Here is a 27,275-nt window from a genome sequence, read left to right as displayed (position 1 = left end):
GAATATGTAACCAATTAAAGGAATGTTTTTAAAGAAAATGCATTTTTCTTAATTATAATTTATTAAGTTAATTTTCTCTTTCTTCCCTGGTTTGGAGTGAGTAAATAGTCTACTGATGAAAGGCATTTTCCTGTTGTACTAAAGAATCACATTGTCCAGGTTTTTGGCATTGGTCTAGGATCTAGACATCTTTTATATTATGCAAACAGAATCACTAGATTTACCTTAAGTGACTACTCAATGCACTAGATTAAAAGTGAATGAGTCCACCCAGGAGACAAGCAAGCACAGGCATAGAGTAACTGATCCATGACATGCCAACTGTTGCCTTTTGGGTTCCTGCGAATGTGGGGAGGGTGGAAAAGACTGAATTTATTGACAAAAATTGCTAGTCACCCAAGACCAGACTTTTTCTCTTGGATTGTTTTGGGAGAATTTTGCCAACAATTTTAGGAAAGACGGTATCTTGGACACTTGCCTATAATTCTTATAACCTCTCCCAGGTGGAGCTAACTGTTAGCACTAAAACTCTCATGTTCAAATGGTCCTCTGAGGTTTAGTATCTCTAGGCTGACTGGATCTGCTCTCAATTCCATTTCACCTGAATTCTAAAAGCTACGTCTGTTCTTATATTCCAATAATGTTGAGTCACATTGAGTCAGCTAAGCCGGCAGCCTTTGGGGCTTGCTGGAGGAGGACATTTTGAAATAATCTAAAAAGAACATGCTTTTTAATTGAAAGAGGGCAGGGAGTAAGGAGATGTCTCCTCAAGTAATTGGACCCAAATGCAAATAAGGCTTTGCAAAAATGGAATAATTGAAAAATATCAGTAGAATGATGTCTAGATGTTCAAGCCAAACAGTGGCTTCCTACATATTTTAGCCCAAATAGGCCCACAAAATCCACCCATTTATCCATTTACTGATGAGAATATTTGCTGAAGGTTTACCATGTGCCAAGTGTATGTTTGGGTATTAGATAGCACTGGATGTGTAAGGGAAATGAGGAAAGAGCCCTCTGGCCCCGCTAGGAGTGTCACTCTCAGAGATGGTCCCAACCAGACATGGACAACTTCGTCTCCCATCTAGTCTCTCTACCACTGACATTTTCTCACAACCCAAAAGGAGGAGACGGTGATTCAGAATGTCCTTTGAAGTACTTCACTGATTGAACTACTTCAATTGTTTGCAATTGACAGGCATCAGAAAGAAATCTTGACAATGGATAGTCAGGCACACTAACGACACAACTCATGGCTTGTAAGTGAACTCAACCCTATTTTGAAAGCCACTGATAAACACAAGCTTTTTGCCTTTAGAGACACACTGACATCACAGTTCAAGAACCTATTCCAACAAGGACCATCAAATGGGGGACTGAGCCTGAACCACTTTTGGATTTTCGGCACCATGTTTTGCTCAGTGTAGGTGCTCAAAAACTTGTTTGAACTAACGTGAATGACGTAGAAGCCTTCTGCACGGGGCAGACACAGCAGGGGCTTGGAAGCCTCCCCACTGCAGTGATCCCTGTAACTTAAAGTGAACTTTGCCACCGTATATAAGCAAAGACTGCCCAAGGTATTTTTATTTCATTTGGTTTGGAAGTCACTCAAGGCAGAAATTGGATACTATCTTGGATGTTGGTGATGGGCCATGAAAAATAAATTAAGTCCTTTAAATAGTAAGCATAAAAAAACCTCAGGAATTATCCAGAGAAAAAAACGGCAAAGTAAAGTTTTAAATACATTTTTTTGTAATCAATTGACTTTTTAGAATTCAGACAATATAACAGATTCAGAACTTTATCATAAAAACAAAACTGCCAAAATAATAATATAAAGTAAATGTAGAATACTTCATTTTTATGAGTTTTTTCCAAAAGAAAATAGAAATTATGCCAATTTATTCCTCAATAACCTTCCCACTGTATAAAGCATTAAAATAGTATACGCTATTTTAAAATTATTAGGAACCCATTAAATTTGCAAGATTTCAGATTTCATGCATTCAGGAGTTTGCTTTGGTGGGAAGCAAATTCTATAAACTGTATAAAATATGCATGGAATTAGATATTTCTGGATGTGAGCAGCAGTTTTCTTCTAACTAGAGGGAAAATGTTGTATAAGTAAGTGTAAATAATAAATTTTTAATCTGCTGAATTCTTCTCTTAGCATAAGACACCAAGGAAACAACCTGAGGACGGAAGGAGAAACCATGCTCCTGCTCATGGGTTCTCCCCTTCACGGATTAGATACACAGAGGGGAAGAATTCTTCTCCAGCTCCTTCAGAGTCTATGGCTGTGTCAGGGGAGGCTTGTTACTGCTGGCTTTATTGTCTACACAAGGCCGCTGATTCCACTATTAGAGGCACATATTGTCCCATATCACTGCTTCATAGCTACCCAGGCTCCGTGGGTGTGTGTGCATCTTTCCAGTAAAAGAACGATAACCTTTCTTGGGGGGGGGGGGTCTTACCTTCTGCTGGGAGGCCGAGCAGCTGACCCAGCCCAGGGAGAGAACCCAGACAGAGCTGAGAGCAAGGAGTGTGCTCACAATACATTAGTGATCTGCCCGCTTCCTATCTCTTTTTTCCCTCTTCTCTGTTTTTTTTCCCACATATCATTGGTAAGCACCTCAATATGTGTTTACCAGGTGGTCTAAGCTACTAAAAGAACAGAAGGAAACTAGACTTTGAACTGGTGCAGAATCCTATGTTGGGCATCTCTTATATGCAATCCACCATCCAAGTCGTAAGGAAGATGCAAGAAGAATGAGACATAATCCCTCCTTTTTGGAGTTTACAGTCTAAACGACTGAGGTCGGCTCAGAGGGGATCAGGTGTTTCACATTGATTTGTCAAGCAGTCTCTGGGTGCTGAGCAAGTGGTCATAAAGACTGAAACAAACAAATCACCTCCCACCAAAGCAAATTAAATAACAAAGACTCAAATTGGATCATTTGCCATTTTCTCTTTTAAATGTACTTCATATGAACATTTACTTACTCAGATGAATTTTTGTTTTATACAACATTAAAGAAAGGACATTACCCTTTTATTTCTTTTTAATACAGTTTAATGAAATTATCTGGTTTCAGCACCTTGGTTTGTTATTTTTTAGCATTGTAGGGATTTTTAGAAACACTATTATCCTAACTAATAACAATGGAATATAAGTTTTATTTAACAGTTTTTAAAAGTTATATATGTTTATAGTTTAGTACCAAATGGTGACTAAAATGAACAAATTTCATGAAATATCAATGGACTCTAGGAAACAAGACATTTAAAAAAAATCCTCTATGAGCAACAGACTTTAAACACATTTTTCCCCCAAAGAACAAAGGGTATGAATTTAGACCAAATAAGAAAAGTCTACTAATTTTTAATCTTTAAATATTGTGTATTTATGCGAAATAAAAACTGAAAATATTATTTTTTTTGAAAGATTGGCACCTGAGCTAACAACTGTTACCAATCTTTTTTTTTTTCCTGCTTTTTTCTTCCCAAATCCCCCCAGTACGTGGTTGTATATTTTAGTTGTGGGTCCTTCTAGTTGTGGCATGTGGAACGCCGCCTCAATGTGGCCTGATGAGGGGTGCCATGTCCGTGCCCAGGATCCGAACCAGCGAAACCCTGTGCTGCCGGAGCACGGGAACTTAACCACTTGGCCATGGGGCTGGCCCCTATTACGTATTTTTTGAAAATTAGAAAAACATCACAGCTTGGCTCATGTGATGAAATAATGCTGACTGCACACAAAGAGTTTTTAAAGCCAATTATTCCTGGATACTGAGATTAGAAATGCAATATAGACTGAGTCTGAAGAAAGAAACCATCTGATTGATTTATGAGAATAAATTTTAAGACCTTCAAAGAATTAAAACCACCTTGTATAACAGCAAGTACCTAGTAGGTTCTTAGTAAATACAGGGTGCAACTGGGAGAAAACAATGTATTTTTAGACTGGAGGATTAAAAAGTCTTCTAAAATGGCTTCTCGATTGTGGTTAAGCCTCCACAGCGCCCCATACATGATCCGGATTCTGAATAAGAATCGCCCCATCCCCAGGAGGCAGCTCACTATAGACATTGGAACAGTCTCCTCTTAAGCTTCTGCCAACCTTTCCCCCTACATACACACACAATTTTATACTCAAATGAGTATTTAATTCAATAAAGCCAAAAAATGTTTAAATGGCCATTCCAGAGTTTTAAAAAAATCAGGCAAACCAGTTTTTGGATTGAATTGCCTGGTCACTACAGTGAAACGGTCACTCTGGTAGCCTCGTGCAGCCCCAGCCCAGGAGAGGGTACTAACTCCTGACAGGGGAGAGGTGGGAAATGAGTTTTGAAAGCAAGAATCATACTGACTTCTTACCACCTCTGCTTCTTCCTTTTCTTACCCTGTTTCTCCCTTAACTTCTCCACAAAGCTTTCAGTTGTTATTTGGTGAATTTATCGTGGAAGAATTTTCTTTTAAAAATTAAAATGAAGAAAAATAAAAATCCAATGTCCAACACATGGCCACGGAATACACTAATAATATGCAAGATGTGTTCACATAAAATTTACCTTCATTGTAAGTGATTTCCTTTATCCAATTGCATCTCCACAATATTAACTTTTTAGAAGAATTATTTTTATGCGAAGCTTTGAGATACTTCATGGCTGAAATTAACAAAATTAGATTTCCTTTGGTTGTGTATATCAGTCAGGGTTCTCCACAGGAACAGAACCAATAGGATGTAAATCTATAAAGAGATTCATTATGAAGTGTTGGCTCACACAATTCTGGAGGCTGAGAAGTCAAAGATCTGTAGTCATCAAGCTGGGGACCCAGGAGTACTGACGGTGTCGTTCCAGTCTGAATGTGAAGGCCTGAGAACCAGGAGAGCTGAGGTGTAGTTCTAGTCTGAAAGCCAGCAGCCTTGAGACCCAAGAAGAGCTGATGTTTCAGTTTGAGCCTGAAGGCAGGAAAAACACTGATGTCCCAGTTGGAAGGCAGTCAGGCAGGAAGAATTCCCTCTTACTCTTGGGAGGGTCAGCCTTTTAGTTCTATTCAGTCCTTCAATTGATTGGGTGAGGCTCACCCATATTAGGGAGGGCAATTTGCTTAATTCAGTCTACCAATTCAAACGTCAATCTCATCCACAAACACCCTCACAGACAAACCCAGAGTAATGTTCGACTAAATGTCTGGGCACCTTGTGGCCCAGTCAAGTTGACACATAAAATTAACCATATGAGATTCGATTAAATGACTGCTGATAGTTTTATGTGCAAAGAATTATGCTTATATCAAAAGTTCAAGGACTTGGCCACAGAACATTTGAAAATATGATTAGCTAAAAGTGTCCTAATTTGGGAAATAGATTATTTAGCTATCCAGCTATAAGGGATGTGGGAGACGTTTCTGTAAGATACAGTAGGGATGCCCATGAGGGAGAGGCTGAGTTATCTGTTGGAGAGTTGGGGAAGGAGAGCCCTCAATGGACCCCGTGATTGATCCCGAAAAATGAGGATAGGTGTTTATCAGGCAGAGGGAGAAGGGGGAAGGGAGCACCATGCGTAAGGGCCAAGTGGCAGGCATGAGTAGTGGGTATGGGACAACTGTAAATATTTGGATGTATCTGGGGCAGTAGACGCCAGGTGGCTGGGGGGAGGCAGAAGGCTGATACTGGCCTGAAGCAAGGTTGACATGAGGGAAGCCATGTTGTATCCTAGAATAACCTCTGACTAACTCAGCCAAGTTGTATATGTTTTGCCTTTCATGTGGCCCAGGAGATAAATAGCTACCCTCTGGGAAATAATCCTGGCTGACATATGTAACTCCCCATAGTGACCGATGATAACTTTGTTCTTTTGAGTTTCTTAGAACATGGTAACCTCCTCAGAGAAGAACATATATGCTGGCATCCATCATCAATGACAACTGAAAGATCTGGTGTGGTGGCTCCAGTCACCAATGCCAGATGGTCAACGTTCCTGAGCCCCTCCGTCATAGCCCACCAGTCCCCATATAACTGCCTCAAGATTATGTGCTTGCTTAAGAGGGTCTTTGGAACATGAGTCTGCCATCTTCTGATTTTTCTGGCTAATCGAATAAATCCCTTTCTCAACTACTGACTCATTTGCAATTGATTGGTTTTAGGGTTGCGACAAGCAGAATGAGCCCTTGCTCGGTTACAAGGCTGCAGGGGTTCACAGTAGCTGAGTCCTGAAGGCCTCTGGGTTGTGCTAAGGAGTTTGAAAACATGCCGTTGGTGATGATTACCCATTGGCAGGGGCCACAGCAGATAATGGTTTAGGTTAGATTTGTGATTTAGAAAATTGAACATGTCTGATAAAACTCAGCTTTCTGAAGATTTACTAATTTGAACCAACTTTTAAAAAATTAGGTAAATATTAGAATTATTGGTCTTATTATCTTCACCATCATAATTAGAGCTTTTTATCAAATGATGATTAAGTTCTAGGCATTAGGCTAAGCAGGTTACATACACTGCCTCAATTAATCCTCACAACCCAGCCTTCTAGGTAAGGATTATCTCTGACTTCCCATGCATGTGAGTTTTTGGTGGAGGAGAAGTCATGAAGAAATGTTCACCCTTTAAAAATAGATAAGCAGTAATTTCAGGTTAGTACATTTAATAATATTTGCAGAAACGTTCTGATTTTCTCATTGGTCATTCAGAAGCGCTGCCAGAAGCCAGAGGAACTAGGAGCAGGACTTCTCTCAGCTTCCTGCCAGGCCTTTCTCAGACAGCTGCCACCATCTGTTGTCACCAAGGGTATTCTGATACTCTGAGAGTAAGCTCTGTGAATTCACGTGCTTCTTCAGGTACTATTCATTTTTTAATTTTAGATGAAACCATTAGTAGGAAATGTCATTTAATAACTCAGGATCCGGGGGCCGGCCCCGTGGCCGAGTGGTTAAGTTCTCTCGCTCCGCTGCAGGCGGCCCAGTGTTTCGTTGGTTCGAATCCTGGGCGCGGACATGCTACCACTCATCAAGCCACGCTGAGGCGGCATCCCACATGCCACAACTAGAAGGACCCACAACTAAGAATATACAACTATGTACCGGGGGGCTTTGGGGAGAAAAAGGAAAAAAAATAAAATCTTTAAAATAACTCAGGATCCCACAGATAAAGAAGTGAACATTTAGCCAAAGAATAAAGGAGCCAAATGGAAGTTCAAGTGGAAAAAGACACCTGCTGGATATTTGCTCAGCTCCTCTCTAGGTGACTGTTGCGAACAGCACAGCACAAGGCCCCCCCAAATTAAAGAACATCTTGGTCCATAACATCAAAGTATGTGGCATAACTTTGTATGCAAGGACTCCTATAAGGAAGTTTCAGAATAACGGAGCAAGGCTGATTTCTCATGGGACTCCACAGGGCATTGTTAGTGACTTTTTAATTTTTATTTTATAAATTAAAAAAAATTATTTTATAAATCCAACTCTTGCATATTTTCTCTTAGACTGCTGACTAACTGTTCATGTTCATGCAGTACACCAAGGCAGGAAGGCATAGCTGACATTCCTTCCAATCAGCTGGAATACATCTTTTGCTTTATCTTTTCTTCTTACGAGAAATTTTAATTTAAGCATTATTTAATTAGTCACCACTTTTTAGGAATTAAACCACCATGTAAATGCAGAGATTTTTGGATGGGGGAGGCCAACTCTTAGAGATTAAATCACTGGGTTAGAAAGTAGCCAGGTCTCAGACTTCGGAGCCCTCAACCACCTAGGGAAGCAGATCATTTGAACATCAGAAAGTTATGAAAATAAAGCTCTAAAAGGTAAGTCAAGTTTAAATAAAGTGGAAAAAGAGTCAAAAATTCTTCACACTTTCAGAACATTTAGCTCCTCCCAATTGTGATATGTGTATTCTTATGATCACTTACTGGTCACTATCTATAATTACACTGTTTTTAAGAGACGATACTGAATGATCATTTAATTGAACCCCCTTGCTTTCCCATTGGAGTTACCTGTGGTCATGAGAAGTCAAGAGACTTGACAGGTTACAGCTGTCTCTAGTTCACTTGTCTGTAGATCACTGGTTTGTAGTTAGCCACAGACAAGTCACCAGACTAGTATCAGGTCCCAGGAAAGGGACAGTATGATATTGTGATTTATAATAAAAAATACATATTTGGTCTTCCTCTACTGTTCCCGGCGCATAGCTCCTAAAACCCTTGTAGTTTCCTATATAAGAACCACGGGGGCATCTTTTCTTATAATATTTGGTCTTCTGTCATCAGTTCCTGAAATAGCTTGAGTCATAAAGGTGAAAGGAGTGTCTTATTATTCATAACAAGCCCCTTCCAACCACACCTGAGTTTATGTTAATGAGCTGACTTTTGGAATGCCCCTAAAGATGGAGCTGGTTGCCAAGGGAACCAATCATTTGATTAGAAGGTTGGAACTTTTAGTCTCACCTCTCGATCTGCAGGGAGGGGAAAGGGGCTGGAGGTTGAATCACTCATGCCTATGTAGTGGAGCTTCCATAAAAACCCAAAAGGAGGGGGTTCAGAGAGCTTCTGGGTTGGTGGACACGTGGAGGTGCTGGGAGAGCGTCTTGCTTGGAGAGAGCATGGAAGTTCTCTGCCCTTTCTTTATGCTTTACCCTACGCATTCCTTCCATCTGGCTGTTCCTGAGTTATATCCTTTTATACTAAACTGGTAATCTAGTAAGTAAACTGTTTTCCTGAGTTCTATGAGTTGCTCTAGCAAATTAATCAAACCCAAGGAGGGGTTCATGGGCACCTCTGATTTATAGCTGCTTGGTCAGAAGCACAGATGACCACCTGGACTTTCGACTGGCCCCTGAAGTGGGGGGAGGGGGCAGTCTTAGAGGACTGAGCCCTTAACTTGTGGGATCTGACGCTATCTTCAGGTAGACAGTATCAAAGTTGAGTTAAATTGTAGGACACCCAGCTGGTGTTGAAGAATTGCCTGACGTGTGGAAAACCCACCCATTTAGCGTCAGAAATGAAGTAGTGTAGTAGATGTACTGGGAGAGTAAAGGACAGACACACAGGAGCGTGTTCCTCCTGTAGAGATGGGAATGACATTTGGCACTGCATTCACGTCATTAATGTAATTCTTATGCTTTTTATTTTTTTTACATTTTAATTCTCCCACCCTCCACTCTCCACCTCTGGCAACCACCAATCTATTCTCTGTATCTATGAGCTTGTATTTTTTTTTAGATTTCACATATAAGAAAGATCATATGGTATTTGTCTTTCTCTGACTTATTCCACTTAAGCTCAATGCCTTTGAGGTCCATCCATGGAGTCACTAGTGGCAAAATTTAATTCTTTTTTATGGTTGAATAATATTCCATTGTGTATATATAATACCACAATGTCTTTATTCATTCATCCATCAGTGGACACTTAGGTTGTTTCTATATCTTAGCTATTATAAATGATGCTGCAATGAGCATGGGGGTGTATATATTTTTTGAGTTAGTGTTTTCATTTTCTTTAGATAAATACCCAGAAGTGGAATTGCTGGATCATATGGTAATTCTATTTTTAAGTTTTTGAGGCATCTCCATACTGTTTTCCATAGTGGCTGCATCAATTTACATGCCCACCAACAGTGTACAAGGGTTCCCTTTTCTCCACATCTTTGCCAACACTTGCTATTTCTTGTCTTTTTTGATAATAACCATTCTGCCAGGTGTGAAGTGACACCTCATTGTGGTTTTAATTTGCATTTCCCTGATAATTAATGATGTTTAGCATCTTTTCATGTACCTGTGGGCCATCTGAATATCTTCTTTGGGAACATGTCTATTCACATTTTCTGCCTATTTTTTAATTGGATTGTTTGATTTTTTGTTATTGAGTTGTATGAGTTTTTTATATTTTTTGAATATTAGTCCCTTACCAGATATATGATTTGCAAATATTTTCTCTCATTCAGTAGGTTGTCTTTTCATTTTGTTGATGGTTTCCTTTGCTGGGAAGAAGCTTTTTACTCTGATGTAGTCCCATTTATTTGTTTTCGATTTTGTTGCTTTTCCTTTTGGTGTCAGCTTCAAAAAATCAATGCCAAGACTTATGTCAAGATGTTTACTGCCTATGTTTTCTTCTAGGAGTTTTATGGTTTATGTTGTATGGTGTCAGGTCTTACATTCAAGTCTTTAACGCATTTTGAGTGGACTGTATATGGTATAAGATAGTGGTTGAGTTTAATTCTTTTGTGTGTGGCTGTCCAGTTTTCCCAATCAAGAGACTGTCCTTTCCCCATTGAATATTCTTGTCTCCTTTGTTGTAAATTGACCATGTATGCGTGGATTTATTTCTGGGCTCTACATTCTGTTCCACTGATCTATGTGACTGTTTTTATCCCAATACCATACTGTTTTAATTACTCTAGCTTTGTAATATAGTTTGAAAGCAGGAAGTGTGATGCCTCCAGCTTTATTCTTTTTTCTCAAGATTGCATTGCCTATGTAGATGTTTTTGTGGTTCTACACAAATGTTAGCGTTATTTGTTCTATTCTTTGAAAAACGTCATTGGAATTTTGATAGGGTTTACACTGAATCTTGAGATTGCTGTAGGGAGTATGGACATTTAACAATATTGATTCTTCCAATCCACGAGCATGGACTATCTTTCTATTTATTTGTGTTTTCTTCAATTTCTTTCATTAATGTCTTGTAGTTTTCAATCCACAGGTCTTTCACCTCCTTGGTTAAATTTATTCCTAGGTATTTCATTCTTTTTGCTGCAATTGTACATGGGATTATTTTATTTATTTCTCTTTCTGATAGTTCATTATTGATGTATAGAAACACATCCGATTTTTATATACTGATTTTGTATCCTGCTACTTTACTGAATTCATTAATTAGTGTTAATAGTTTTCTGGTGAGTTGTTAGGGTTTTCTCTATATAGAATCACGCCATCCACAAGTAGTGACAGTTTTACTTCTTCCTTTCCAATTTGGATGCCTTTTACTTGTTTTTTAGGCCTAATTGCTCTGGCTAAGACTTCCAATACTATGTTGAATAAAAGTGGCGAGAGTGGCATCCTTGTCTTGTTACTTATCTTAGAGGAAACATTTTTAGCTTTTTGCTGTTGAGTATGATGTTAGCCGTGGACTTGTCATATATGGCCTTCATCATGCTGAGCTATGTTCCCTCTATACCCACTTTTTGAAAGTTTTTCTCATAAATGGATGTAGAATTTTGTCAAATGCCTTTTCTGTATATATTGAGACAATGATATGATTCTCATCCTTCATTTTATTAATGTGGTGTATCACATTGGTTGATTTGCAGATGTTGAACCATCCCTGCATCCCTGGAATGAATCTCATTTGATCATGGTGTATGACCTTTTTTAATGTATTGTTGAATTTGGTTTGTGAACATTTTTTTGAGGATTTTTCCATCTATGTTCATCAGGGATATAGGCCTGTAATTTTCTTTTTTTCTGTTCATATGTTTTGAAGGACATGTTGTATGCAAGTCTAAGGCCTTTTTAAAAACCTAAATTTGTCTGACAAGAAAATAAAGATTACAAACATTCATATTTACTCAAAAGAAGAAAGTAAACAAGATGAGAAATCCTTGTATGGTAGTTAATATTTTGAAATATAATCTCCCCCCCCCCCACCTTGTCCCCTGCAGTCAATTAAATTAGGCCATTCTCTACTTATTGACTCAAGGAAGGATGTGACAGCAAGACAGAGAAAAAAGAACCTCGCCCAGGATTTTGAGTTTCCAGAGACAAGGTCTTAAGGCATCAGAAAAGAGTCAGATAACAGAATTATTCATGATAGCCCAAAGATGGAAACAACCAAAATGATCATCGACAGATGAACAGATAAACAAAATGTGGCATATACATACAATGAAATATTAATCACCCTTAAAAAGGAAGTAAATTATGACATATGCTACAACAAAAATGAGGCTTAAAGACATGTTAAGTGAAGTAAACCGATCACAAAAGGGCAAATCTTGTACAATTCCATTTATATGAGGCACCTAGAGCAGTCAAATCCATATGGAAAGCAGAATGGTGGCGCCAGGGGCCGAGGGGAGTGAGGAATGAGGAGCTGTTGTTTAATGGGGACAGAGGTTCAGTTTCAGAAGGTGAAAAAGTCCTGAAGATGGATGGTGGTGATGGTCAAACAACAATGAGAACGTACTTAATGCTACTGAAAAATGGTTAAAATGGTAAATTTTATGCTAAGTATATTTTACCACAATTAAAAAAAAAACAAAAACAAACTCACTCAGTGGCAGAGGAGGTCTGACATTGAAAGCAAGTCTTCTCTGCCCTTAGTACCAAAAAAGGATTCCTCAGGCTGGGAGAAGCAGTAAAAGAGGCAAGCCTGAGAGGCAGACCGGATGGGTTCCTGAGACAGGGCCCTGCACCCTGTTCTCGGGAAGTGGCCAGATCTTCACAGATGTAACACAGGAAGAATTTGCACCTCACTTCCTGGGTAAAGCCCTGAGGATGGCAAGAATTCTGAAGATGGAAACTACGGCTCTGTGTTATATCTTGGCCATCCAGGTCTTAGCCTCACAAAATCCCCAGGTCCCAGTGGGTCCGAGAAGGGCAGAATAATTGGTGTGTGCCCAAGAGTGGTAGGGAAGAGGCATGGGAACTGAAGGGTTGGCAGATGGAGCTGAAGGGACTGAATTTATGACCAGTGACAACCCAGGCTGATGTGCAACACAGTGTCCTCTGAGTGGACAGACAACATCCAAGAACCAGGTGAGCCTCTCCAATGTCTTGGCTCTGTGTAAACCATCCCAGAATTCGTTTGTTGACACCAGGGACAGAAAAGGTCCTGAATGACAGCTTGAAATAGAATTGTAGTTGCATCATAAAGTTACATTTCTTGTACACTGACTCTCCAGTCTGATATAAAAAGCCATCCTTACATTCCCTTCAGCTGTCTAAAGGCTATTCAGTCCCTTGGAGTATTCGTAATAACATTCTATCCTAATTTTTCACTTGTATGAGAATTTCCATCATTCAATTCCATTCAATTAGCATCTCAAGTGATGCCTTATCTGTTCATTCTTTATTTTACCTGGGACAGAAGGAAGAAATTGGCTGCCCAATCTATAAGAATTTGAAGTTGAAAATGGCACCACTCCATGTAATTTTATTCAAATGAACCAGCAGATAAAAGGTGGAAGCTTCAGACACTGCTTCCTTTGGTCCTTCCAGCCAAGGTCTCTTCCGCAAGAGAAATGAAAAATGTAGTTCAGTGCCTGTAACTGTCTTATCCTATGCCTATACTTACTGTAGCTTTCAGAGTGAGGCCACCCTGCTGCAACGAGCTGCTGAGTAAATGATGGCCTGAAGCATGTGTGGTCTGCAAGTTGAATTCTTTACAAAGGTGCGACTCGGAGCTTTCTTAGAAAAAGGGGGAAAACATTCACTGCACCAGGAACAGGAAAGTGTCATTTCTATCTTCTCTTCCCTGTTAGGTAAATGCTTTTCTTCTGTCATTCACAAAATGCTCCCGCTCAGCGTCAGAGAGGAGGGGCATCAGCAGAGCACACACCTACAGGAAGCTGGGACACTCTCCCCTTCCAAGGCTGCACAGCCCACGCAGAAGCAGTTCCCAGTTGTAAGTGACTATTTTTCTATTTGAACATGGAGGAAAGAAGCTGAGCTGAATGAATATGATTGAGCTTCTGGCCTGAGATATTCAGCACATGGTCTTGTTTTTGTTTTTCTTTCAAGGAATGACGCTAAGCCCAAGTAACTGGGTTTGGCTCCCCCAGACACCTGGATTTTAGTATCTGAAAATTTAAGCTAATTAGAAAAAACATAATTCCTACTTCATATAGCTTTCATCTGCTGATATCAATTTAATATGATTACTCCCAGTGTTAATTTCAAGTTCTAAATACAGTCTCACGTAATAGGCAGCTCACACAGAGTCCCATCTCTTCATTTCACTAATTCTACTGGAGAAAAGTGTTCCCTGGGCTATTCAGGCAAATCCTTGTAATCCTGGGAATGTGGTCCTTAAGTAACTAACCTCTTGTTGGAAAAAAAAAACCAGTCCTGGTCTTCATCACATTTCTATACTCTACTGAGCCCAGCTTTGGGCAGTTTCCAGTTTTCTCGTGTCTAGAGACTTCAGCTGCCTGTACAACTTCTGAATTTTCTTGTTTTTCTCACACGTCTGTTGTGGAGCGTCTCAGTTTTAGTTCTCCCTCTGTCTTGCTGTTGCTCTCTCTTTCCCCTCTCATCCTGGGAATTCAAGGTATGTGCTCCGCAGTCTCAGTAATGCTGGCTTTTAAGTGAGACCACAGTACAAAATAACAAATGAGATTTTAAACAATGTTTGAAGTGGGTGCGAACCATGTTGTTCGTTTCAAGACTGATATTCTTGCAGAAGCCATTGTGGAAGATGACGAAAGGCAAATGAATTGCAGATGAGGGTGAAACAAAAACAAATGAAATAAAGAAAATGAACAGACACAGATTTTAGAAATGATTTTCTATTTTTGATTAGGCTTGATCCTACCATGTTTGGTTACTGGTGTGTTTTCCCTCACATCTTTTGACCTTCTTGAAAAAGAAGCAAAGTCACTTCAAGGGACCCATATTTCAGTTGCAATGTGTAGCACAAATAGTTCACAGTAAGAGTTTGGCAGCACTCATACCTGCTGCAACACCTGGCTTCTGGTACGCTTGGGTGATGCCCAGATCTCACTTCATTACTAATGACGATATAATATTCACTTCCACAGAGTTCTATGCTGCTCCAGTCCCAAACTTGGCATGTAACGATCATAAAATAAAATAAGTGGATAAGGGAACTACAATACACAGCTCTGGGACCTCACTAATGCCCAATTTACTAGCCCAGGTATGCATGACTGCTGTAAACCAGAATGGTACCCAAAATGACAAAGACATGGGCACAGAATGAATAGTTATCTGACAGCTTAATGCAGACATTGGTTTGTTCCATAATTTTAGGTTGAATATGTCCAGCTTGACGAAGGCTTTGAAAAATTGAGTATAACTTTTTATGAAAAGCAAAAGCACAATGAGTGATGTTTTTTAAAAAAATCTAACTTTAGGGAACTAGACATTTTTGTGGCGCCAAATTATTGCCCCACTGATGCCTTGCTAATTGACAAAGGGAAGATGCCTTATTAGTGAAGAGAGCTGTGGCTGCCATCACTTTAACTCAGCGATCAAACTTGGCATCACCAATAGCGGGACAACCAGGCTTAATGTGCTGCTGATGTCACATAATATGAAATAGATAGTCTCACTTCTGGAGTATTCTTCAAAATGTATAACCTGAATCTCATCAAGACTTCAGATCTAAAGGATATCCCGAAGATGGAGGAACAAGCTAAAGCACAACGAAAAAAGAATCAAAAAGTCCAGAACTGGAGCATTCTACAAGACAATGGCCTGGCCTCTTCAAAAAGTCAGTAGTATGAGAAACAGGTGTGTGCGTGCTATTCTAGATTAAAAGAGACTCAACGATTGTAACATGTGCTCCTTGAGCGGATTCTAAATTGGAAAAAAACATTTACAAAACCAAGGTTACAATTTTTAATATGGACTGGTGTTACATGATACTAGGGAATAAACATTAATTTATTAAGTGAGATATATTGGAATTTGTTTATATAAGAGGATGTCTTCATTTTTTGGAGCTGTACACTGAAGTGCTTGGGGGGGGGGTCACTGACCTTTATCAACAAAATGCACATAGATAGATGAAGCAAAGATGGCAAAATGATAATAACTATTGACTAAGTGTATTGGGTTATGTGTATATATAGTATGATTTTTTTCTCTATTTCTCTGCATGTTTGAACAATTTTATGAAAAAAAGAAACAAAAATATCCTTACCTTTATTAGCTGATAATTTCTGAAAATTGATGTTTTGAAGCTAATTAGTTTCTCTCCATCCATTTGGATGAGATCAACCTGCCAAATTCACCAAAAAATAAACAAATAAATAAATAAAATAAAATATTAATAATTAAAAAAAATTTAGAGTAGAAGCTGCAGCCCTCACATGAAAAGTCCTCCACTGGCAACAACAACAAAGGAAAGGCAATACTTTAAACTAAACCACATCAATTTCCCTTTAATAATCTTTATCTTACGAGGAAAAACCAAAGACTTGAAGTGGTAATGGTGCCTGGTTTTCACATAAGTTAAAATCCGTATAATTGATGTTTGCTGTTATCGATGAGTGATTTCTAAGTAGATGGTTAAAAGTGAAAACAATCTTGCTAACTGTAGATTATCTGCTGTAATTGACTTTTCAGTGTGAGTTAGTTCAATAGAGAGCACCTGTCTGAAAAAGTGGGCTAGACTTAGGGAACTGCCCATAATCTGTGAATAACTGGGCCAGTTTGCAAATTAATAAAATAACTTACTCCTCATGTCTATTTTAACTAGCTTAATTTCCTAACTGGATGTCTGTGTAGAATACGCTAATTAAATAAAATATTCATATTTTACGGCATACATTTGACTTAAATTGTTGTCCTGATTTGGTGCTCAAACATCGATTTACAAAACTGCTGAAATTCATTTGCTGTAACAATACAGTGATCACTTGGGCATAACGAAAATGGCACAGGACTGGGAGTTATGAAACCTACATGATAGGCCATGCTTATAGGCTTGAATACTAAATATGTTTGACTTTGGGTAAATCTTTAGTCTCCTTGGGCTTTAATTTCTTTATTTAAATATGCCAATGGTTAGAATAAAGGCTCTTAATTTGGGTTAAAAGGATCCTTGAATCCCCTGAAATTAAAATAGTTTGCGTGTGTTAGTGGAGAAGCATTTTTTTGAGGAGAGCTGTGGTAGATCAGACATGGGGGTTGCAGCAACTCCCATCTAAAGGTATTGACTATTTCCCCATCCCTCGATCTGGGCTGGTCTTGTGACTTGCTCTGACCAATAGAATGAGGGAGAACTGAAGTTGTGTGACTTCTGAGCCTTGGGCTTGAAGCTTCTGCTCTTATTCTCTTGGGATGCTGCCCACACCAGGTAAATTAGCCCTGGCTCTCCTGCTGGAGACATGTGGCTCAGCTGACAGCCAGTGACAACCACCAAAGCTGTGACTGAGGCTCTCTTGGACCAGCTGGCCTCAGTTAAGCTATCAGATGACTGAAGTTGCCTGAGTGACCCCAGACCAAGCTGGCAGAAGAACCGTCCAGCTGGGCCTAGCAAAAATTGCAGAATTGTGAGCAAATTAATGGTAGCTGTTTTAAACCACTAAGTTTTAGGATGGTGTGTTATACTGTAATATCTAACTACTTCAAGAAGGTTTTTTTAGCTTTTATCTGATTCTCAAAGGTTACTGAATTTGAATTAGATTATTTAAAATTTTATGATTCCTTGTCTCTAATCTCTTCATAAGCTATGTCATAGGTATGATTTAACTTGGCAAGTCTTGCATTCAAACTGCATTTTAAAGTATCTTCTAGAATTTTTGAAAGGAAGAATTAGCAGGTCTTCAAGTCTGTAGTTCAAAGACTTTTTCCACTTCTTGAAAAAAAAGTAGACAGTGTTCATGCACCTCTTTCATTCTCCATATTTTTTTAAAGATTAAAGCAATTATATCTGAAAATTCTATTAATATTCTGGCTTGTTATAAGTTGTTTGAACTTATTTAGGACAGGTGGCATTTCCTCCTAAGTGATCTTCCTCCTCAATTCCTTCTTGCTAAACTTTATCCCACCCTTTCTAGTCTAAGAAGTAGAACAGGGTATGAGGGTGCGGCCACCTCGTATGTTCACCATTCACAGGACACCGACAAAATGCCATCCCAGTCCTGCATGGACTCTGCACTAACCTTTGTTTCCAACAGCCCTCCTCCTCATCTAGAATGTCAGCCTCCAGGATTTAGTCTTTCTAACTCTTTTCTCACATATTCTTGACAGATTTTTTGTATTCATACGTGTTTTTCTAAATCATCTTCCACATTTTACATACACCATTTAAAAATATATCTGATCTCAGTACACAGCTCCCTGCATGAAGATACTAAATCTTTTTGGCTACCTCCTTCCTTTTTCTTTCTTCTTTTTTCTCCCCTGTTTTGGTCCATTTACAATAATAGCATCAGAATTTTATTTTGAGGACTCTCCTCTGCTTATTTTTGGAATCTCAGACTAGGGGGTTAAAGTCAGGCTTTTATAATTTCCTAAGATATTTTAAAACTCAAACTAACCGAGTGTGTGTCTGGCAGTGACCACATCCCTCTGGAATTTTCTGATGGCCAGGTGGCCCTCTTCCAGAATTCCTGTCACTTCTGATTTTCCATTCAGGGCCTCCAAGTTGGCCAGAATTAGAAGCAGAGTGTTAATCCTCTTCATCACTTCCTCTCCCCTCTGAAAGATGAAATTATCACACAGGTTAGTGATTCTCAGCCTGGCTGCACATTCGAATCACTTGGGGGCACTTAAAAACAAAGATCTGAGGCTCTAACTTGAGATTCTGCTTTAATTAGAATGGGTGGAGCCACCTTATCAAGTTTTTTTTTTCTAATTCTAGGATTATTCTAATGTGCAGCCAGGGCTGAGAACACTAATTGAGGATTTATCAAATGTTCTTAGTTTAGAAAGTAAGACATCTGGCAGATGCCTGGATAGCTGAAGCTGCCACCATTAAGACTTTGAACACTTCTCTTCTCCAGTCCATTAAGTTTTAACACAGGCAATCTAGTCCTAGCACATCTAAACAGGATAATGACAACCAGAACCACAATATTACTTTCTGATTGTTGATATTCAGCTCGACACAGCTCTCACATCTTTAAACAAGATGAAGCTAGACAGCAAAAAGTCCATTGAAAAGTTCAGAACAGAGTTTGCGACATTAGCTTTTCTGAAATTCCAAGTAAAGAAGAATTACATTGTTTTTGATGGTTTCCTTATAAGTACAGAGAGTAATTTGACAAAAGAAGTATATTTAAAATGAGAAAATGAAGCATTTTTTTCTCTTTGGTCAATTTTCAGGATGTTAATGTCTGTGTTAATCAAACGGCAACTGAGATGTCAAATACATTAGAGTTTTGAAAAATTCTCTCTCACCACACATCGCAGACACCACACATTTGGGCTTTTTAAAATTTTAAATTCTAAATAACTGTTAATTATTTTCATCAAGTATGCAAATACAATTTTTCCATGAGGCTATTGTTCTCCTTTGGAGATTGAAATGGCCTTGTTTCTGGTTAGTGGCAGAACTGATTTTGGTGTCATTCTCAGAGGTAGGCTGAGTGTCAGCCAAACTAGGTCTTTAAGAGTGGGTGGCAAATCACCCTTGAAGATACAAGACTCGGATCTACTGAGGGCACGGCTGCATCTTGGCAATTATGGCACGGGCCAAGAATGGACGGGTGTGGCTGTGCAATTTGACAGGCATTGTTAGACAGTACAGGCATGCCGGGGGAACTGAGCCTCCTGCGAATTAGAGATGACCCTGGGAGAAGACGAGGATGTGATGTTCCTGAATGCTTACTCAAGGAATAAAAGGCATAGAAAGTTCTAAAACTCTAGCTCTCATCTATTCTCAGTTCGCTGTGTAGTAACTGCTGTCTGGGGACAGTAGAAGTCCAGAGGGCTCTGTAGGAATCTAGAAACAGACAACAGAAAGGGTAAGCAACGTTCTCATGTTGAAATACTGCAACTGCTTTCAATCACGCAGGCACTTTTGGAATCACATGCGTTTTGTCAATGATTCAGTTTTGCAAATGTTTTGGAATATGGTTTCATCTGACAAACTCTCAAAATGTATTTCTTCACTTTCTAAAGAAAGCACATGTAGAAAATGGTGTCAAATAACATTAAAGGGTGTGTTTTGAAACTGTGGACACTACAGAAATTAGTGTTGGTTCTCTCTCCAACTCTAACTCATGCCATCTTGAGCTAGGATTACAGGAGTCTGAAACAATGCATGAGAGGATGGTGGAATGAAAAAGAATGCCTGACAAAACAAGACAGAGCTAACAGCAGAGTGAAGACAACTGATACTGGGTTTCCTAAAATTGTAGATTTAACTCAGACTGAGAGTTATTTCAATGTCTCTTTCATTTTAAATAGATAGACATACCTAAATACACACAAATATTTCACTATCCACTGCCAAATATCAACACTGAAAACAATGCATCCTGTTGTTCTGTAACAAAAAAGGGCAAAAATCACAAATTCATGCATAAATGTTTACAGAAGTTTTAAAAAATAATTAAGTTACATTTCTGCTCTTACCAAAATTATGTAGTCTTTCTAAACAATTCTGTTGACTTTCCTGGAGAAAAGAGAAGATTCCTACTGCTTCAAATTAAGGTCCTCATATTAGCAGAGCAATTATTGGTTATGACTGATTGAAAACAGATTGGGTGTTCCTTCAATTAGAAATAAGCACATTAATTTTAGAAATGATTTGCTGCAGGAAAGCAAGCATGTTCAGATCTTAGGAGTACATCATGGATTGCTTTTTCCACCTCTTTCCTCAGTAGTGCCGGAAAAACCATATTTAGTACCCCTAATGTTTGGTTTTGAAGCAATCTAATGAATCTCCTGTTTTCCTTCTAAACCAGTAGGCGTTCTTACTTTGGTACAGTTCAACCAGGACTGCACAAATGACTGGGATCAAAAGAAGACATTCTACCTCTTCACTTGAACTGAACCAGTGTGAATTAATTTAAAACGTCAAACTCGATTTCCAGAAAACAGGCTTGAAGAACAATACTGTTTGGTTAAGAAAGAGGTTAATGAGGAAAATGTAATCCTCATTCGAATGCCATTGGAATGCAAAGCCGCATTTATTTGCATGTGTGGTATCTGTAAAAGGTCCAAGGAATTTGTTTTTGGTGTTTTGAATTGTTTATAATGTATTTGCTTTTTATTCCCTCTACTAACAATTCCCAGAAATGATGGAAAGCAAAAGATGGAAAAATATAAATGCATTTGGGTTCTAAGAAAATTACCAGTTGCAACATCAGCTCTAGCCACGGTTCATAAAGCAGGTGATTATGGAGACAACAAAGAAAAATGTTATTAAGTCAGTAAAAATCCCTTGAATATGGTCAATTCTGCGATAGCGCCTAAAAGTCTGACACTCCAAAACACTCCATGCCATATTTTGCAACAAAATCTCACTAATAATGATGCTCATTTGCAAGCATATCATTTAGATATTCCAGGCTGCAGGACACGGAACACGCAGGATAATTTCTTTGACATTGCTAAGTTTTATTAAGTCATTTACCAAAATGTCAAATAAAACAAATCTATTATTTTAAAATCAACCCTGGAAAGGTCACTGACTTTTCAATAGACCAGTTTTTCACCACACTTTTAGGTTATTTTCTTGCACATTTCAGGGTCAGGATCTGATTCATTAAGAACACTGGGTTTCAAAACAACCCTGTTTCCCTCAGGCCCAGCAGCCAGAGCAGAGCACTGTGCTGGGAGCCACAGGCCATCGATTAACAAGGAGCCAGGCCTTCGGGGCAAGGGGTGTCTTGGCAGAAAGTCAGTCATATTAACGTTCAGGCCACAAGTTCCCATTTACTATGGAGTTGTTGCCCTATTATAGCAACGTGCTGATAAGTTACCTTTATTCAGTGATAACGCTTAGGAGTACCAGGTTTCAACTTTTATTTCAATACCATGGTTTGTCACTTGAATGAGGGTTTCAAACATGCGAGAATAAAAATGAGACAAAAATTAACGTTTTTATGGCCTCTCCTAATATTTCTCTTTCTGGCAAATTCTTTTTGCTATGTAGAGAGAGATAATTTTACAGTAACAAAATCCTTTCGGAAATCTCTATTTCTCTCTCCTAAAGTTTTCAAGGGGCAGAACCTCCTTGAACCTCTTCCCGCCTCTGGCAGGGAGGAGGAGCAACTGACCCGATTGGTGCGTTTGGAAGAAGGACCTGAGCATCCCCCTCCAGCCCTCTTGGACCAAACTCTGGCCAGGATGAGAGGTGTAATTTATTAGCCCTCTCGGATCTCAACCACTTCACAGAAGTAAATTAACTAATACAGAATTAATAGTTTTAAAAAAGTTTTAGCAAGGGGCTGGCCCCGTGGCCGAGTGGTTAAGTTCGCACGCTCCGCTGCAGGCAGCCCAGTGTTTCGTCGGTTCGAATCCTGGGCGCGGACATGGCACTGCTCGTCAGACCACGCTGAGGCAGCGTCCCACATGCCACAACTAGAGGAACCCACAACGAAGAATACACAACTATGTACCGGGGGGCTTTGGGGAGAAAAAGGAAAAAATAAAATCTTTAAAAAAAAAAAAAAAGTTTTAGCAACATGTCCATCCTGGATTCCTGCTGGCCTGCTCCACATCATCTTCACCCTGGGGCCCAGGCTGGGGAGCTGCCTCTGTCTGCATCATTGCTGACCTATGTTTATAGGGACTAAAGACCAAGCACAGTCATTTCCACTCACACATCGTTGGCCAGAGCCAGTCACCTGGTCACAACCAAGAGCCACAGAGTGGGTACATGTACTCCCGCAGAGAGAGGTACCATACATTTGAGAACAATGACAGAGTTACCAGAGCAATCAATTCCTTCTGCACAAAAATTAGTGCCATATATTAAATCTTGTCTCTGCTCAAGAAGAATTGATGAGCCAAAGAATCAGCTCCTAAATAATATCTGCAGGTTCAGGCATTAGCTGGCCAGAGGAGATGCCCTGTGATCTGCCGTGGCAGAGGAGATCCGTGATGTCCATCCAGCTCTCGGTTCACACTAAGCGAAGCCGACTTGCCCAAGCAACTTGTTCACCCTGAGGCTGGAAACTGAAAACTCATTACCTTCCCTTATCTTTCCTGCTCATTAAAATGGGTAGAACAGACAGTCAGTGAGCCCTAGCAAAAAGTTTTGCTTGACTTCTGCAAAGAATGGCTGCTTTTCCTGATTTGCTGCAAAAATCAGGAAGAAAAGCCAGTGGAAGTGAAGCTTTGTGGAGAGAGAAGCAGAATGAGATGAGAGCAACCCGTCGGTCATCCCTTCAACCTCATGATTTCTGGATAGTAGGCAAGCTCTCCTAGATGGGGCTCACCACCCCCAAATTGCCCCCAGCTGGGGACAGTCACCTCACTGCCTTCAGGTCTCTACCACTCCGTGCCCACGATAATCCAGACCTCAGGTATGAAGCACTCAGACAGCCTTGTTCCCTGTATCAGTCAGGGTTCCATACAGGAAAGAGGAAACACTCTCGACCTTTCAAACTCACAAGGATTTAACACAAGTTATCAAGTGGCAGGGCTGGAGGAATGGAGTCGGGGCAGCCATCAGGGCCCCCTACACCCACGAGGCTGGTGACCAGACAGTGGACCATGGCATGCGGCCACTGCCCATATTCATGCTTCCAGAGCCCTCTTCTACACCTACACAGCTGAAGAAAAAGTGTGTCTTCCTCTTTTCTGCCTTTCAAATCCTACATGACTGCATTTCATTATCAGAACTTGAACTGCATCCTGAATCTTGCTGCAAAGGTGACTGGGAATATAGTTCTTACACTTCCAGGCCCTGCAATAGAAGGTGGTGGGGGAACTTCGGAATGCCAAGGGGTAGACAGTAATCAGCGCAGCTCTTCTACAGGGACTCTGCAGTGAATCCCATCCCTTAGTGGTCTGTCCAAGAATAAGGTGTTCTGGAACCCATCCTCTCCTGAGTCCCCCTCCAGATGGAGAGTCCCCAAACTAACCACTGAGAGCTGGTGTTAGTGACGGAGTCACCCTACTCCAGATCTGAGCCCCTGGCAGCCTAGAATGTTAGGGGACTGCCTTGGGGTGGAAGGCAGGGTTCATGGAATTAAGATGGTAATAAGGCCAAGAACTCAGGAGTGCTTTCATTTTGCCCTGTCAGTCACCTTCCCACTCCACACTCCTCTGGAGATTTTATAGAGCAATGGTTCTCAAAGTCTGGTCCTGGGCCAGAAGCATCAGCATCACTTGGGAACTTATTAGAAATGCAAATTCTCAAGGCCCACTACAAACCTCATGAATCAGAAACCAGGGGTAGAGCCCAGCAATCCGTGGTTTAACGAGCCCTCCAGGTGATTCTGACCCACGCTAAAGTTTGACAACAACTGCTGCAGGGAATTACACATTTCTGAAACTAACAGAAAATGGGAAACAATGGCCACTTATTATGAGGCATAAAACAGCCTATGCCTCAGTACAGAGCTCTAGTCAAGCTAAGATGGAGCATGTGGCTAGGTCCATCTCCCCCAAAGTCCAAATCTACAGCTCTTTTCCCTCTGGCTGACCACATGGCGCAGGAACCCAAAGCCGTGACCAGCATGTTTTCAGGTGAATAGAGAGAAGGAAGGCCACACCCAAGCTGGGTCTGGGCTCAGCTAACCAATCCTAGTATCTGGAGTGGAGAAAAGAGGGAGTGGGCTGACAATCTTTAGAGCAGGCTTTAGCAGGTCCACTTACCAGGAAATAAGAGAAAGAGCCAAGGGAGCCATCACCTTTTAACACAAAATGACCCGTCCTCTAGTAATTATGGTTTAATCAGTGTCCTGAAACTTGAACAATAAAAGTAGTATCTGCTCTTCCTAGACACCGGGACAGAGAGAAAGAGGGATAGAAGCATTCCTCACCCCAACATCAGTCATTGAGCTCCTAAATTGCTTCTCATGCTTCCAGACTCTTCTACCAGTTAAGATAATGAATCCCCTTTCCAAAATTTCTGACTCAAGCTACCCCTCCCATACCTAGTCTGAATAAGCAGGTTTCTGCTTTGGTCTATGCTCCAGGGTCCTATTCTCATCCTCCTATTGCTACCAGTCCTACCACAGGTCTGGGGCTCCATGTCATTCTTTCTTCCCAGTCCTCTCCCTGGGGCCTGAAGCCCGACATGATGTCTCATCCAGTATTACTTTCATAACCAGCAAAGAATCCACTGTGTTGAGATTTTAAAAACTGAATACCCACCTCACAATCTCCTTTCACTGATGGTCATTCTCAGTGTCAAGGCTGCAAGGGGGCACATACCCACTGTAGCTCGGTGTAGAGCACCAGGGGGCAGCAGGGGCCTCAGCCTTGCGCCCCAAACCAGAGGAGCCTAACACTGATGGGAACTTTGTTAGAGAAAATGGAGTTATCTAAAACCATAGCTTTCAACCTTTTTAATGTAATCCATGGTAAGAAATACATTTTACACTGTGACCCAGTACACATGTATCTATACGGGAAAAAAGATTTGTGAAAGAATATTTATCCTTACCATCCTTCCGATATCTTCTCTTCTTTTCTATTTCATTTCAAAAACGCTAGTCAAATCCCACATAATTGATTTCACAACTTACTAACGGTTGGCAGTCTGCAGTATGAAAAACACTGCTCTAAGTGCACACTATAATAAACACACCAGGGTGGCATATAAAAAGCAGCATTAATAGCACACTGTCATCATCACTAACATTGCTGAGTGCTCTCTGTGTTTGTATGTGTGTTACTGTCATTTCAATTAAAATCTTCAAATTGCTATAGGCCATAATACCAACTCTATTCTCTTAGTTTTCCAGTGAATATAAAAAGAATTACTTTTATTGAATTCATCTTAACTTGAAATTTGGTGATGATTTGCAAGAGCGGTACATGTGGATGGCTAAATTTTAATTTCCAGATTAGTAGCTGTTTTCTAAATTTCAACCAACAGTTTTGTTCAACGAAGTTTGGTTTAAATCACGTAAATCGATATAATCGTAAAATGGAGTTTCTCCCTGTTAAATAACAGTAGTTCAAAGACTGGAAATATTTCAAGGATTAAAAAATGGGATTTTTAAAAACCCGTGTGCTTTCCATAAGAGATTCAGGTCCTCAGCTGTCATGTAAGGAAATCTCAAAGCCCTCCTTTCACAGCTGGGAGGACTTCTGCCTCTTTAGAACCATGCACTTTCTCTCTCACTTACGAATAGATAGGCCACTACACACGACACCCGGAGACCTGACCCTGCACCCACAGCTATGCGCACACCGAGGCGCGCGTGCCCTCCCGGCCCCGCACTCATCTGCCGCACAGACAGATACAGGATGCTGGCAGATTGGAACCGGTCTTCACTTCTCGCTCTCCTTCCCCAAATCAAAACCCACCGTAAACACTGCGAAGAGCCAGGAAACCTCATGGCTTTAATTATTTCCGTTCCCCAAGCTCCATGTGGCACACAGGACACCTCGTTTCCCTTTAGGCTTGCCGTCCTCCTGCGAGGGGTGCGGAAGAAGAAAAAAGCAAAGCTCCAATTCCAAAGGGCGGAGGGCGCAGAGAGAAAGCGGCTGCCCAGGACAGTGCTCTTCCTTCCACCTCCTCTCTCTACTGTGAGCAAGCAGGGAGATCCTCCAGCTGTTGCAGGGGTTGAGAGTTGGCGCCACCTGGCTTCTTTAAGAAGAACGAGAGGCAGGAGACAGGCGAGGTTGAAGGAGAGCCCTCGCCCTCCTCTCCACCGCGGGCACCAGCCGACGGGAAGAAAGCCCTGGGGCGCCTTCCACTTCAAAGCCCTCGGGGCAGCCTGGCAGCTGGCAACTGCGCGCTGCGGAAGGAGAGGCAATTACCCTCCGGGGAATCGAAAAAAAACAGGAACTTCCCTCGCTACTGATGTTAGAACAGCAGATTCCACATTTAAGGCAAGTTCAAAGTGCAGAAACAACTGTGGCAACTGAAAGCGTTATAAATAGCACCGGTCAATTTCGCACTGATCAGCTCTGGCTCGTTAGTTTCAATCATCTATTCTGCCCAAACTTTCCACACTGGCCTGTGGGCAAAGAAAGGAGAAAGGGCATCCTAGGGTTCTGACCTTTACTGGGCTGCAACGCTGGCAAGGAGGCAGGTTGTTAAAATGAGTCCCCTGTGCCTCGGTTTGTACACATGCAAAATAGAGAAAACAGTGCATTCAATAATTGGTGCAAGTGACTGAAGTGAAAATAAACCGAAAGACTGGCGGGAAACTGCTTTTCAACGTTACCGTTTTTAGCAGGAAGGTACAATAATAGTCGTAGTAAAAATGGTAATGGACTATTATTACCCTTCAGTGCTCTATAAATTTGTACTAATTTTGTATTTGTGTGTATGGATGAATTCACAGAATGACTGCTAGTTAGAGGACACTGCTACAACCTGCTTTATAAAGAACCTGGACTAGTTATCAAAAGTAGTTATTTAGCCACCCATTTCAGCATGTCTTTTACAGGGTTGAACCCAAAGAAAGGTATGTTTGGAAACTGCTTTTCCATGTAACCA

General features: G+C 40.5%; 1 protein-coding gene across 2 annotated transcripts in view; it reads right to left on the bottom strand.

Moving 5' to 3' along the window:
• Positions 1 to 26,584, bottom strand: part of SCRG1 (stimulator of chondrogenesis 1) — a 117,937-nt gene extending 91,353 nt beyond the window's left edge. The window contains exons 1-3 of one of the 2 annotated variants that reach the window (XM_070257007.1): positions 26,135 to 26,525; positions 18,235 to 18,394; positions 15,891 to 15,968 (exon numbers count right to left, since the gene is read on the bottom strand). The gene's annotated coding sequence lies outside the window, so the exon portion shown is untranslated. Of the gene's footprint in view, positions 1 to 15,890; positions 15,969 to 18,234; positions 18,395 to 26,134 lie in introns of both variants that reach the window. The other variant, XM_070257015.1, reaches the window with a different exon arrangement.
• Between the last annotated feature and the right edge of the window lie 691 nt (positions 26,585 to 27,275).

Source organism: Equus caballus, chromosome 2 (genome assembly GCF_041296265.1).
Source record: "Equus caballus isolate H_3958 breed thoroughbred chromosome 2, TB-T2T, whole genome shotgun sequence".
Lineage (NCBI taxonomy): Eukaryota > Metazoa > Chordata > Mammalia > Perissodactyla > Equidae > Equus > Equus caballus.
This window is presented reverse-complemented; position numbering and strand designations above follow the sequence as displayed.